The following is a 14,083-nucleotide window of genomic DNA, read 5'->3' as shown; positions in this document are numbered from 1 at the left end:
GAAAACAGTTCATTAGGTTTAGAAAAGAGCAATTATGAACATATTTGTATGTGTTGCTGCTAAATTTTCCCAGTATTCAGACACACAGGAAAAATAGAGGTTTCTTCTTATTCTCTGTTCCTGAGGACATTCAGTTAAAAGAGCAGTTTAGTTCACCCCTGTCTTTCAGAAAAGCTAAACTGTATCCATGGGTAATGGAGTTTCTCACCCCTCCTGTGATAGACGATAGCTCAGATTTTGTTTAATGGCTCTGTGCTCCATTTCCACATCATGCACCCCAACACTGACGGTGTCTCCCTGCACCGGAGCTTTAAAGAACAGCTCCAGCAGAGACTGAGGAAATCTGTTAGTTATGCTTAAACAAGTCTTCCCGGGGCACACTGCATCCAATGACCAGCTAAAGAAGCACATCAGCACCCCTCTCCCTATTTCCTGCACTTCATCTCCCATTTACTCTCCCTCCTTCCATCTACCAGATCCTTTTTTTTTCTAGCTTGACCCCCTTTTTTCCTTGTTGTGTTTCTGTTTTTGTTCTTCTCCCAAACCTCTTTCTCCCTCTTGTGTTCTGCCTGCCTTTAGCTTTTCCTCCATTCAGCAAACACACAAGCACACACAAATGTAATGCCATTGTTGTGAGGGTACATTGTCTCACATTAACTATAATCACTACACGCCCACTAAACCCTTAACTAATAAATAACCAATGCACTCCAACCTCTACCTAATGGCCAATTTTTGTTGTTTCATTATTTCACCCTACTTGTGCTGGTGAGCCACAGATATCAAAATGTGCACAGATTTGTGCTCCACATTGTGTCTAATACTTAGCTTTAACCTGTGAGCAAATTACAAACAATAAGAGTACAGCAGATTGTTAGCTTTGTCAAGTCTATTTAAGAGAACATTTTATTGTCTTTGATCATGTTCAACGGCATCTCTTCAAAAGAGAAAACACGAGTATACAGGATCTCAAGTTGCCTCTAGAATCTATAATGGTACATGGTCAGGCCCCAGATTATTTAGTTGAACTACTTCACCCTCACCAGCCAACCTGTTCCCTCAGATCTGAAACCTTGCATTTACCAACAGTTCCCCACACTCACTTAAAAACCTGTTGTGACAGAGACTTCCAGGTTGTAGCCCCAAAGCTGTGGAATGATCTGCCCACATCCTTACACTCTACAGAATCAAAAAGCTGCTTTTAAAAAGCTGTTAGAAACACACCTCTTTGGACAGGCATTTGGTTAACTGTCTGTACAAGTCTAATTGTGTTGTTTTATTGATCTCTGTTTCAAGGAATCTGTGTCATTGCTTTCATCTGTGCCTCTTGAGACTATCTTGCCACTCATTTTTTAAGGCTAGGTTTTCTATCAGGATTTTCTTATACAGCGCAAAAATCACTAGGAGACACACGATGGGTTACACTGACACCAGACACAGGCATTGAAGTATTTCATTACACTTGTTTTCAGCTACAGGACCAACGTTTTTGTTAAAAACTCAGAAGTCAACACATTTATTCCCTCTCATGCTTCAAGCCACTGCTGAGTTATTCATTACAACAAGCCAAGATACCCATCTTCTGCTATCTTGTGCTTGGTCTACATAAAAATAAGAATAGTCACTGAAAACAAAAGGATGTAAGGGACTAAGAATACCTTACAGATACTTTCAATCAAACATACTGGGTGTCGATCAATTAACACATTGCCACAGCAACAGTATTTCTCAGTAGAGGTTAGTCTTAAAACTATACCAATATGAAAAGTTGACTTTATGAGGACTGAATTTTGGGGTATTTGTCATGTTGTGGGATTCCTTATACCCACATTGTAATGAATAACGCATCCACATACATACACACATGCTCTTACACACTTTTTATTTTCATAATAACAGAAATACAATCTGCTACTTATACTTGGCTAAATCATTTACCTCAATGCTTCCTGAATTCCTATGCCATATGAACACAGGGACAAATTTAATTTTCTGGCCCTCTTGTCAGAGCAAATTTCCACTGACGTGTTTCTTGGGAAAAATAACTGTTCAAATGAGATGTATGGCTTTTCCCACATGATTTTATTAAGACAGAAACATTTTCCAGTGGGTGGAATGAGAGTTATGAAGCACTGAAGTGACATTGTTGCAAACCCATTCTGTGTGTAATCTGGTTTTAATGAGAGGCATGTATCAAAGTTATCGGTAGCTGAGGAAATGCAAAGCTAGATGATTGACTGATGCAGGTGAATGGCATCTTTTGCTAAAAAACCTTTCAGCTGCGACTCAACTCTCAAGGTTGTGATTACGTGAGTAGCCTGTGGGAAGGAATCACAGTATGTGTGTGGTTAACATCATAATAGAGTTCATTTAACAAATGACAGTAACCTTTTATGTTGGTACGGTAAATTATACCTCACACTAGAGCATTTGAATACAGCACAACATTAGCATGTTAAACCCATTAGCCTACCGTGACTGTGCCCTACTGCTGCATGCTTGGATCAGGAAATATACCAGAAGCAAAATTACAATGACTGACGTGGGTGTGCTGGCTGCTCCTGTGGGATCTGAGGGATTCGTGGAAATATAGAAATAATGTGAAAAAACATGCTCGCTGTTTCCTCACCTGTGGGAGGAACCATCAAAAGGCACAATCTTTCCCATGCAGAGTTGTAATTGTATAGGTAGTTAAGAAGAAAATTTCACATTTCAGGATGCAACTTCACTTAGCTCACTAACAGATCACCTCCTGTTTCCAACAATCATTTTAGAGACCTCCAGCCATGCCATTAGCTAAAGACATCTGCAGTCTAACACTGGGTCCTCGCACTAAAAATGACTTTGTTTAAAGAAGTTGTGAAGTTAAAGGGTAGTTTGAGCTGATAAAATATGCAGCAGATGTTGAAACACGAGATGTTTTCATAAGATCTTTTCACAAAGTGTTTTAACTCGTCGTTTTAGGTCAGTAGAGCCTGAACAACAGTGCTGCTTTAGATGCCAGACTTCAAAGGCCAAGCAAAAGTTACATTTAAAGAAGCCAAGGGGTTGAAGCCAGAGATGAAAAAATACGGTGCTGAAGTGTTGTTGAAGTGATAATTTTATTTTGAATCTGGCTTGCTATGATTAAAACTTAATCTGATAAAACATTCCAGATTTGATGAAAGCAGAGCCAACATTTGATTTAAATCACAGTAGCTTGATTTGATGAACGTCTGCCTCAATATCACGGCTTTGCTTTAAATAACGTGTTCTCTGTGTGTGTATTTATCGCTTACTGTCTTCCCAGCCTACATTCACGTCCAACCATCTTTTTGATGATAATGATGAATGATTACAACCACTTTTGTGATTGCTATCAAGAAATATATAAATGTTTGGGACTGCCACTTTTTGTTTAAATGTTTTACTGATGTTGAATCTGCCAGAAAAGTAAAACAAACTCCATCTCAAACTGTTAGTGCTCCACATGGTCCCAAACTGGTGCTGCTCATTCAGCTCATGTCACTCATGATTTAATTGACAGGGTCATCTCTGTGCCAAATCAAGTCAAAGTCCATGATTTTTACTTTCTGAGTTAGGTATTTGAGTATAGATTCAAATCATGATTATTTTCCTTATTTAATTGTTGTGCCTGGAGACATTTCTCCAAGGATCCTTTTGAACCCCATAATTGACCTTACTCTAAGATTGAATAGCAACACTGTCATAATTCAATCCATCATGCTGCACTTGCAACTCTACTGGGGTAAGCTGGAGGAGTTTTGCTTACTTGTTCATTATACCTTATCTTGCTTATTACCTGGCTACAGTCTGAAGACACAAATGAGTTAATTGATAGATTATTTCATTGATATACAGTATAAAAATTATTTATCTATACAGCTTTGAAAACAGACTGACCTGTCACTTCTAAGGGAAGTGGAAGTCCCATGGGACAACTTTTGTAACCTAGCAAGCACCAGTGAGAAGCACTCTGAAATCTAGGCTGTGGAAGCTGTCAAAAAACACTGTCTGTCAGCTTGATTGTCTCTTAAACAGAAGGTTGGAGGTTTGATCCCAAGTCCTGCTGGCCACATGTCAAAGTGTCTTTGGGAAAGATACTTAATCCCAAACTGCCCATGGTGGCTGTGCCTGCAGGGAGGGAATGGGATTAGTTAATACTAATGGGTGCTTTACATCGGAGCCTGTGCCATCAGTGGAGTGTGAAAGTAATCAGAGGCTCTGGCTTCACTTTTCCCTGGTAGAGATGGTTGGGGCTCAGTTGCTCCCTAGGCTGCTGTCACTGTGCCTGTGAAAGTCTTTGCCACAGTGTCTACGGGCAGAGGAGAAATGTGTCAGAAGCCCTTCCTGCAGATTGAGTTGATATGTGATCAGGTTGGACCTATTCTTTCATCAGTTGTTGAGAATTACTCACTGATGTTGTGTATCTGTAAGAGTCAGGTATTTAACACACAGCCTTGTAACTAGAGAGAAAGCAGGGTAATAATTAATGAAATAGAACTTTTGTGGAAAACTTTATCACCTGGAGCTACATTTTTGTGCTAATGTTAGCTGACTTGCCTGGAAGCTTACGTGTTTTAATGAGAATCCTATAAAAAAGGTTTTGACTATAAATCTAATGGCCACATAACTTGAATGATTTAGCACAAAAAGACAGAGGCTAGAGTTGGCAAAAGTTCTTACCATTTTATTCATTTATAAAACATGTTTTTGCTCTTGGCAGGGCTTTTTCAAACAATCAGTTACGACTTCACAAAAACTGAGATGAAACACAGTTTCTTTGATGAATCTGTTTCATATACCCTAATTCATAACCGCTAGAATTAATTATAAAAAATTGAAGCATAAACTTATCAAGTATATCTATACAATTTCATGGATATAAGATATCAAATTGCAGTGCAAAGAACCAGAGCTGTATGACTCACCAGAAGTTTACTCAGAGAAAACTGAGGCAGAGGGCATCACTTGTCTCATCTCGACTTCATAGGCTCACAATTCTTTTAAAGTTGTTGGTTAATGTAGTTGGCTGGCTGACTTGGGGCTACACAGCCACAGTTCCTCTGAGATGAAAAATAGGACTTGCTGCATCAGATTTAAATATGAGTGGGAGTGAGAAGAGAGAAGTTCATTTTTTGGTGAAACAAAAAATCCTTAATCTGAGTACTGCTGATACTGTAAATCCAGAAAGCGATGCAGGTGTTCCTTCGTCTGTTTGGCTTTGTGTTTTTCCCGCATCAATTAACCAGGAGGTTAAGTGTTTTAAAAGGCTTAAAATAACCAGCATCTCCTGCCTCAGGACATCACACACAATTAAAGCACTCTGCTGCCTCTCTAAATGCCAATTTAGGCTCTAAGACTGAACACTAACAAGAGCCCCCTCTAACAATGAGTATTCCGGCTACCACCAACTGTGCTGATGTACAAGACCCCTGTTTCTCCCATTGAAAGTGGGATTTATAAGGTACTATTTTGTGATGTAAAAGGCTAAGATCCTCTCCCCTTCACAGCCCTGCTCTTGTGAGGCATAGCTTTTTTCACTTAACCTTCTAACATCCAGTTGTATTTCTTTGCTCATGATTCTCCAAGGACTTGTGTGTCACAAAAATAATCTTGAGGTCTTCCCTTTTTTCTGTGATTAAAAAAGCTGCTCATTCTATACATACTGAGGCTATTGAAGGTCTTAGGGCGCCATCTCACACTTGTCACAAAGGGTCACATACCGCAGCGCCGGGAAGATAGTTTTTTTGTCATTTGTGCATTTCATGTCCAGTGCCATCATTGTGTTAGGAGCATTATATTTGTACCTATCTATGTGTCCAGTGGTGTGTTGGATTGTGCGCATTGGGGGCACATTGCTATCCTCAGCCTGCAGAAAGCAACTGCAACATAGACAGATAAAAAATGTGTTTATAGTCAATATTTTCCGCTACTTGGGGGTTATTACTTTAATCAGACAATGAGAAACAATATGATTGGAGGGCTCACAATCTGCAGTGTATCTGCTTCTTAGACACACAGACCTGCAGCAGTGCCTCTGACTTACTCCTCAGTTAAATATCTGTGCATTTTGTAAAATACAATCAAGTGGAGTTGTTCAGTGGCTGGAGGACTGCAAGATGGCACACTGTTATTATTCCTCTGATGTGAAGACAGTTTGAAGTTGCACTGCAGTGGATGTAACTGAGGCATACACAAGCTTTGCAGCATTTGCAGTTTACTGAGTGTGGTTTGCATGTACATGAGCGTAGTAGAGGGAGAGATGGTAATGAGCCTGAGTGACCTGAGCCCTGTCTGTTTTTTAAAAATAGGGTAAAATCCACCATGTCTAATGCAATGAGCAAGGTGCAATGGGAGATGACTGATTTATGCTCTATCCAAGAATACACCTATGAATAATTATGAGTCTTATTGCAACCCTTTTTTTTTGCTTTGCACCGGACTTAGTGAACAGGTCACGTGCTGTTTAACCAGCAAGGATATGCAAACCTTCAATTCAGTGCACCATCAACACTATAGTTTCTTTAAGCAGGGCTCTAAGCTCAGTTGATAATAAGACAACATATTCTTTTCTCCACACTAATAAAGACCTCAGGTGCAAGGGCAGGCAAGGGCAGTGTTGGTTTTGACTCTGCGGAGAAGATAGGCTAATTTGTTTTGCACTCAGAGCAGAAAGTGTTCATTTCATTTATGGCTGGGTCCTGTCTTCCGCTACTTCAAAGGTGAGAAACCCCCTGAAAGCCTTTTAGAGAAGCACTCTCCTGCCCCTGTTAAACACTCCCATGTCATTAATCTATTCAGCAGCTAAAAACGATCTGTGGGCGCACAGATTGCAATCTATAGTCAGCAGTAACCACCTTAGAGGAGGTCAGTGCAGATCAGTGCTACATGATATGAATTCCATTACATCCAGGAGAGGGGGTTAAAGGTGCTGCGGCATTGTGACACTGCAGAGAAGTAAGAAGAGGAGAATCAGCTGTGATTGGATGTCAAGCAGCCACATAAAATGCTACTTAGGTTGCATGTGGAATAACAAAAAGAATTGGGCATCTCTTTCAGCTTCTGACAGAGAGGGATGTTCTGTTCTTGCCCGGGGGGAAATTGAAACGGGCTTGTTATGTCCTACGGAGAAGAGCTTCTCTTGTTGGCAGGGGGAACATGGGGAGTGGAACACACTGGCTGTCATGACTTTGAACAGTTTTTTCCCTGTAAGCCCAAAAAGAAAGAAAGTTTCTTTCTGATTGACAGCCTCTCCTAATCCTCTCATTCACTGTCAAAACAAGCAATTTTTAACCTGCAGGTGGTTGATGAGTGCCTCATTTATTTGAAATAACAAGAAATTAAACATTATTATAGTGATTAACGCCTGCTTCAAATTTATGTAATCAAAACTTGAACTCTCGTTACATCACTACATGCAGAATTGAAAAACAAAACAAGATTTCAGATTTTGTTTTCACACAAACAGCAAACATTTTTTCTCCTGAATAATAGGATTATTTTGCTTCATTGAGATGTTGATCATTTTCATCACACATCACTGAGAGCTCTGAAGAATGAAAAGCACAAAGTAACAACAAATCTGCAACAAGAAGGTGAAAAGGCTGACACGTCGGGGACAATGTGGTTTCATACCTTGCACCTCGTTTCCAATAATACAAAAACAAACTCATTCTTTACTCTTGGTTGTTTTGTACACCCATCTGACATTTTCTTTGGCACATTTTTTGCCCTATTTTCGTGCTTTGTGCTCATTCTAACAAAGCTTCAAAGAGCTTAGCACAGGTTGCCTGTAGCTACCTGCTTTAAACACTAACACCAGCACCGGTCTGTAGCAGCTCTCTCCTGCCTCACCAAGGACTACACTCTGGTATTCTTGTGTCCTTTTGAATTAGCTGATCCACTTTTCATATGTTTTTTTTAATCCTGGCTAGGTTAAGGATTCTGGGTGCTTATCTGTGTATAAAGATCAAGGGGATTAAAGGTATAATCCCATTTGAACCCACATACAGTTTTGTCAACCTTGTCTAATTCTGTTCAACTATGCTCTACCCACTGCCCTGAACGTTTATAGTGGCACAAAGCCAGATTATGTGTCTGCCCCCGTCTCTGTCGGTCGTTGACTCAACTTAAAACTGTTAAATTTGTTCTGTTGCCCTTTCTGCTCTTGTCATCCAGAGAAATTCATTGGATTCACAAACTTGAGTGACCAAATTCTTTCTTTTGTTCAATAAAAACTATCCTATTTCTTGTCTTATTGCACTCTAGCTTTCAGATACTGGGTTTTAATCTGCCTATCCCTTGCTGTGAAATTGCAATAAAACAACCTTCTAAGCATAACACTGCAGTCATTTTGTCTGCTTGGAAAATATGTAGACGCACCCTGCAGCAGCTGCAGTGTGAAAAAATAATTTCTTTCTTTTTGGACCCTCCCCCACCTCTTATATGCATGACACGTCGCAGCATTGTTAAATATCAAGACCATTCCTCATCCTAATGACCTCATGTGAACAGCATCAACAATTGCTTCCTTCTTTCTTTTCTGACTTTAATCTCAATAACTACCGACCCCCACACCTCGACACTGATAGGTAATGGAGAATACAGGCACTGTGGATCACCCTTTGACGACAGCTTCTGCCTCTAGATGGGAAATTACAGTGGCCACTCATTGGGTTGGAGTATGAATAATATAATATGTCAGGCACAATGATCTTTGATGCTTGTTTTTTGGTGGACTAAATGCCTCTCTTGAATAGAGATAAACTCATTCTCATTGGTATTCTGCAGCACAGCTAAATCAGAAACTTTGGCAAAATAATTGTAGTGATGCTGAAATATGCTGCTTGATCTCTTTTCATTCAGTTGATCAAAGTGGAGATCTGTCAATACCATAGGATCTATAACAACACCGATGACATGACAAGCCAAAACATTTTGAGTTCCAACTACTGACTGGTTGGTAGGTCATAGAACCTGCCTCCGCCATATTAACAGATGGAACATGGGCTAAACTTTAAAACTAAAGTACACATCAATATTTATTTATATTTCTCAAACATGGTTTTTGCCATATTTGTTATCATGCATATATGTCCAGCAGCCTGTTGCACCAGCTGTGCGTAAACTCAAATGTAGCCTAGTTTGCACGTAATTTCTCTTTTAGGATGAAGTGAACCTCACGTCTCTGTGGTGGAACCAAACAATGACACAAATTAAGTTACAAACTATCTAGTTTCAACTTATGGTTTAGTAATGACTTTACACTCTAACTTAGGACACAACTTGCGCACTGCTGGTGCAACAGGCTGCAGGTGTTCATTTTTCTGAAAAAGTTATTTTTCAGTTTATGACTTGATGCTATAAAAACTAGGAGAAGTTCTAGACTGTACTCTTTGTTATATAATTAACAAAGACTCAATATCAAGATAAGATAAATCTTAGTAATATCTTAATCGTTGGTGAGCAGAGCACTTTGCTGCATTTAGCAAGGAGTGTCAAATGCTTTAGTGGCAACGAAAAACTTTCTTTAACAGGCAGGAGGAGAACCAGACTCATGTTGAACAGCCATCTGCTGCAACTGTGCAGCCACAAGAGACAGCGTGTATACATTTGCAGCTGATGTTTGCTGTTTTATTGGCACATTAGATGTGTGTTTGGTTAGTGGGTGGCACTGGACAATGATATCTTGGCTCCTCAAGGTAATCCCTTCTGGTTCCAAACATTTTATTTTTTATCATTTAGATTTTATTTCCATTTTTTCAATTTAAGCACAAACAAAAGACAGAGGAAACACAAAAAAACAAAAATGAATACAAAACAAAATCATCATTATTGCCAGGCTTGTAATATATGCAGTTTCCTTTAAGTTCCACAGTCATAGGTTTGTACAGTAAAATAGAGCTTAGTAATGTTTTCAACAATAAGAAGGGGAGCAGCCACCACACACATCCTTTATTCCAAAAAATATAGTGTCCATTTTTCCCACCTTGTAATGTACAAATCTTTTCTTAATCTTAGCAGGAAAGTCATTTTTTTTCCATCTCATGAATTTCTTTGATGATTTCAAACCAATTTTGTACTGTGGGTGGATCTGCCTGTAACCATTTGCGGGTGATTGCTTTTTTAGCAGTGATAATAAATATTTTTAAGATAAATTTGGTGTCCCCTGTTAAGTCATCTGGTAGGTCACCCAAGTAAAGAAAAACAAAAGTGAATGGAATTGACAATCCCAGAATTTGTTTCATAATATTTGAAATATTTAACCAAAATTGTAATAATTTTGAACAGTTCCAAAAAATATGGTGGTGATCCGCTCCTTCACTCCCACAGTTCCTCAAACATGAATGACTTCAAGATGCAGAATAGTTACCCATTTTAGGAGTAATGAAATAACGTACAAGATTCTTACAACCAAATTCATGCCAATACACAGAACAAGAAGTGGAAAAGGTGTTTTGACATATGTTTTCTCACTGCTGTTCAGTTATTTTCTCATTGCATTCTTTTTCCCATCTCTCTTTAACATGGTGTGTGGTACTTCCTCTTCCTTCTCCAATGCCCTGGTAGAGTTTTGAAATGAGTGATTTAGAGGTACCACTGTATGTCTGCACGACTAACTGTATTGTTTTATTAGTTTCTGTAATTGTTTCCCTTTTCCTAAATTCTTTCAGGATATACTGTCGTAACTGTAAATATAAAAAAAAAACCCTAACTTTTCTAAGCTGTATTTTCCTCTTAGTGTTTGAAAACTCTCTATCGTTTTCTTCTCAAATATCTTACAGTAATCAGTGATACCTCTACACAACCAATATTTAAATCTAGAATCAATTCAGTTTGGTTTAAATTCTGTTTCATATGCCACCCATCTTTGTTGTTTTACTTGGGTGGTTCCAAACATTTTCACTAGTACAACATGTCAGTGCCCATAGTGGGGGGTAATTATCTTCATTTTTGTTTAATAGGAGGAGAGGGAAATGCTTCATTTTTAAGTACAGTCACAGGTCGACACAGTTGTAACTTGTCACTGATTCTCAGTCTCAGTCCTAATTAGTCACACTTCTTTCATGAGTTTAACTTCTGTCTCTACTTTTTTGTTGTCTTTTAATTTTTGTTTGATCCACTGGAATGGTAAAGGTCATAGCCTCCCTGCTCTGATGCTCATTAGCCAGTAAATATGAGGCCCAGTGAGGTTTTCAGGTAGCAGCAGTGTACATCATGGACTGACATTGGATTGGTCAGGACCATATGGCAAGGTGTGAGTTAGGTGCCGAGGGAAGCCTGTAAGTGACAGAATGAATTATGGGGAAATGTGAATTGTGTAAAGAATCATAGCTACTTACCATGTGGTTAGTGCAGTCACTTCTCACCTGTGTCGCTGAGCTACAGGAAGCCGTAATGCCTTTATTATATCACATTAATCATCCACTGCAGCACTGCAAGCCACAAAGGATAACAGGCTGTCGTCAGTCTTTTCAGAATGAGACCACCTCATCAGAACTCTTTTCCACTGTCTGCGCTACATTTGCTGAATTACTGCTTCTGCAAAATTGTCTGTCCTCTTGTATTGTTCCTCTTAACAGTAGGTTGCATTAAATCATAAAGATATTAAGTAACAGAATTGCAAGGGTTGACATTTCTATTCTCCAAATCAGCTCAAGGTTAATAAAGCAATCAATAGTTCAGGCTGGTTCAGACCTATTCAGAGTGTGAAGTGTCCCACAGTCCCCTCAAAAAGTCAAGCTAGATTTAGTTTTGAACTTTTGACCAATAATGTGAAACATTTTAATATTTTACTCTAAAATTTTTGGATGATTATTCAAGAGAGTAAATGACAGTTATGCGTATAAGTCTCTTTTTTTTCTAGATTGCTTTTATTTAATCGGACAGCTCGACAGAGACAGGGAATGTGTGGCGAGCGAGAGAGGGTTGGCATGCACCACATACTGCTTGGACTGAGAGTTGATCCTACGACCAGTGTGACTAGAGCTATAACTTTTAGAACCTGGGCGGCTGCTCTACCAACTGAGCTAAAGCTGCACCCTTTGTTCAACATGTCTAAATAAGTATATGGCAATGAATCATCAGCATAGAATAATGCTTTCACTATTTTTACAGTTTGAGTGAGCAATAGCCCACTTGTGTGGTCAAAAATCCAACACATTGCATGCTACTTGAGTTCACTTTAGTTACAAAAGGTTTCAATGGATTAAAAGTTGAAGGTGTATTCAAAATCCTCCCATCTAATAATTTTGCTTGAACAGTATGTTGCATGTCAATTGTTGTGTTATTACTTGTCTGAACAAAGAGAAATGGTGAGGAATCATTAAAAACATATCCAATGGGTCAAAGTGCCCTTGTCCACTTCCCCTTGGCTGCTCCAATCCTGTGAAAAGACAAAGCGGCAACCTCCGGTCTCAAAGTATGAAGCCCATGCGGGAGTGTTATAAACTGCAATACATCGAGAATCCGCTTGAGGCTGGCTGCAGAAACACCGGAAACCAGATAGACATTAATGGGAAAAAGACAATCTTTGCAGCATTAATAAACATGTTTACAGCCTGGTTCAAAAAACGGCTTGGCCCTACGTAGCTAATCTCTCTATCGGCACACACTGTACAGGGGGTGAATTTTTTTCTAACGTGACGGTTCAGAAGATATTAAGATTCCAAGTTTTTGCCCAAATAAAGACATGACTGACGTGACTCCCAGTCGGGACCACATAGCTGTTGGCTAAGAGGCTCACACTACGTCACACTCTACCTGGTTGAGTTCCGCATTTCCAATATGGCTGCCGCCGCCTTCAAAACAGCGCTCAGGAACAGATGGGTGATGTTACAGATACTACGTCCATATTGTATACAGTCTATGGAAAAGACAAAGCATTTGACTTTGGCAGCTTTGAAGTAATTCATCCTAACCTTCCCAACTGTGTAACATAGCTACCAAATAAATAAAGTCATTAGTTGAAGCAAAAAGCACAAATGGGAAAGACCGATTAACACGTAATATATTATGTTACATGTAAATATCCTGTATGTATATGCTTGGTGATGTTACCTGGCACATTAATGCTGTGTAAATCATGTAGCCATAAGTTGGCTAGCTGAGAATTGGGACTGTGAAACATTGCAAAATATCCTGCAGGTGGTGTAATTTGAATATTTAGATGACTGTGCAGTACCAAAAGCATTGCTGAAGACAAATATGAAACATAATTACACGACCAGCGGATTAAAGCCTGTCAGCTCCTCACAGCAGTCAGACTGTAGACCTTGCAGATAGTCGAGCATGGAGGACCACAGCAGTGCATTTCACATAATTTCATCATCAAAGCGTTTCCCCACTAAGGAACCAGCCGCCAATGATTGCTGAGCGAATGAGGCCTCTTGATGCTGGACACTTCATATCACCAGCTCTCACATTTCAGTCACTGAAGCTGCAGAAAAATGTCAGTGTCGGCAATGAACAGGAACCCGCAAATGAATCACAGGAACTGTATTTATTCATTCAGTGCGTGCTTGCTCTTCAAGTTAACGAGTCATTGTCAGAGAAAATGCCACACTCAATAATGCATGTCTGATTTCAAAGTCCATTGCCCTTTTGGTAGCGGCTCTCGTCTGAGCGGCAGAGATCAGAGCAGGGCAGTGCATCTTAACGTGTCTGGAGCTGAGATTTTGACAATCATTGGATCTCATTGCTCAGTTTAAAGGGAATAGAGATCCTTTTTTTTTTACATGAGGTAGATAATGTGACCTGTGGAGTATGCAGGGTTTACTGGCCTCATTGGTTAGGGGTTTACAGGCTCTTCAAATTGCAAGTCTACAACCTGGAGTGAAACATCAATAATTCAAGGACGGTTAATTTGCCTTGAGATTGGTCTCCATGGAGCTTAGAGATTGAAAATGAAGGGTGTGATGGCTCCTTGTCACATTTTGCCTGTCTAAAGGCTGAGACAATGGTAGTTCCCTTGCACACACACCGGTGAATGTGTAGCCTTTGCAGCTGGCCACTTTTGGTTAGTGGATTTACTGTATATTAAGATATTGATCAAAGTTTGCACATAAGTTGCCACGGCTGT

At 39.5% G+C, this 14,083-nt stretch overlaps 1 protein-coding gene across 2 annotated transcripts in view; it reads left to right on the top strand.

Annotated features, from left to right (window-relative positions):
* Positions 1-14,083, top strand: part of cpne5a (copine Va) — an 83,208-nt gene that overhangs the window by 23,165 nt on the left and 45,960 nt on the right. The window lies entirely within an intron of this gene.

The sequence above is a fragment of the Notolabrus celidotus genome, chromosome 11 (genome assembly GCF_009762535.1).
Source record: "Notolabrus celidotus isolate fNotCel1 chromosome 11, fNotCel1.pri, whole genome shotgun sequence".
In the NCBI taxonomy this organism is placed as follows: domain Eukaryota; kingdom Metazoa; phylum Chordata; class Actinopteri; order Labriformes; family Labridae; genus Notolabrus; species Notolabrus celidotus.
This window is presented reverse-complemented; position numbering and strand designations above follow the sequence as displayed.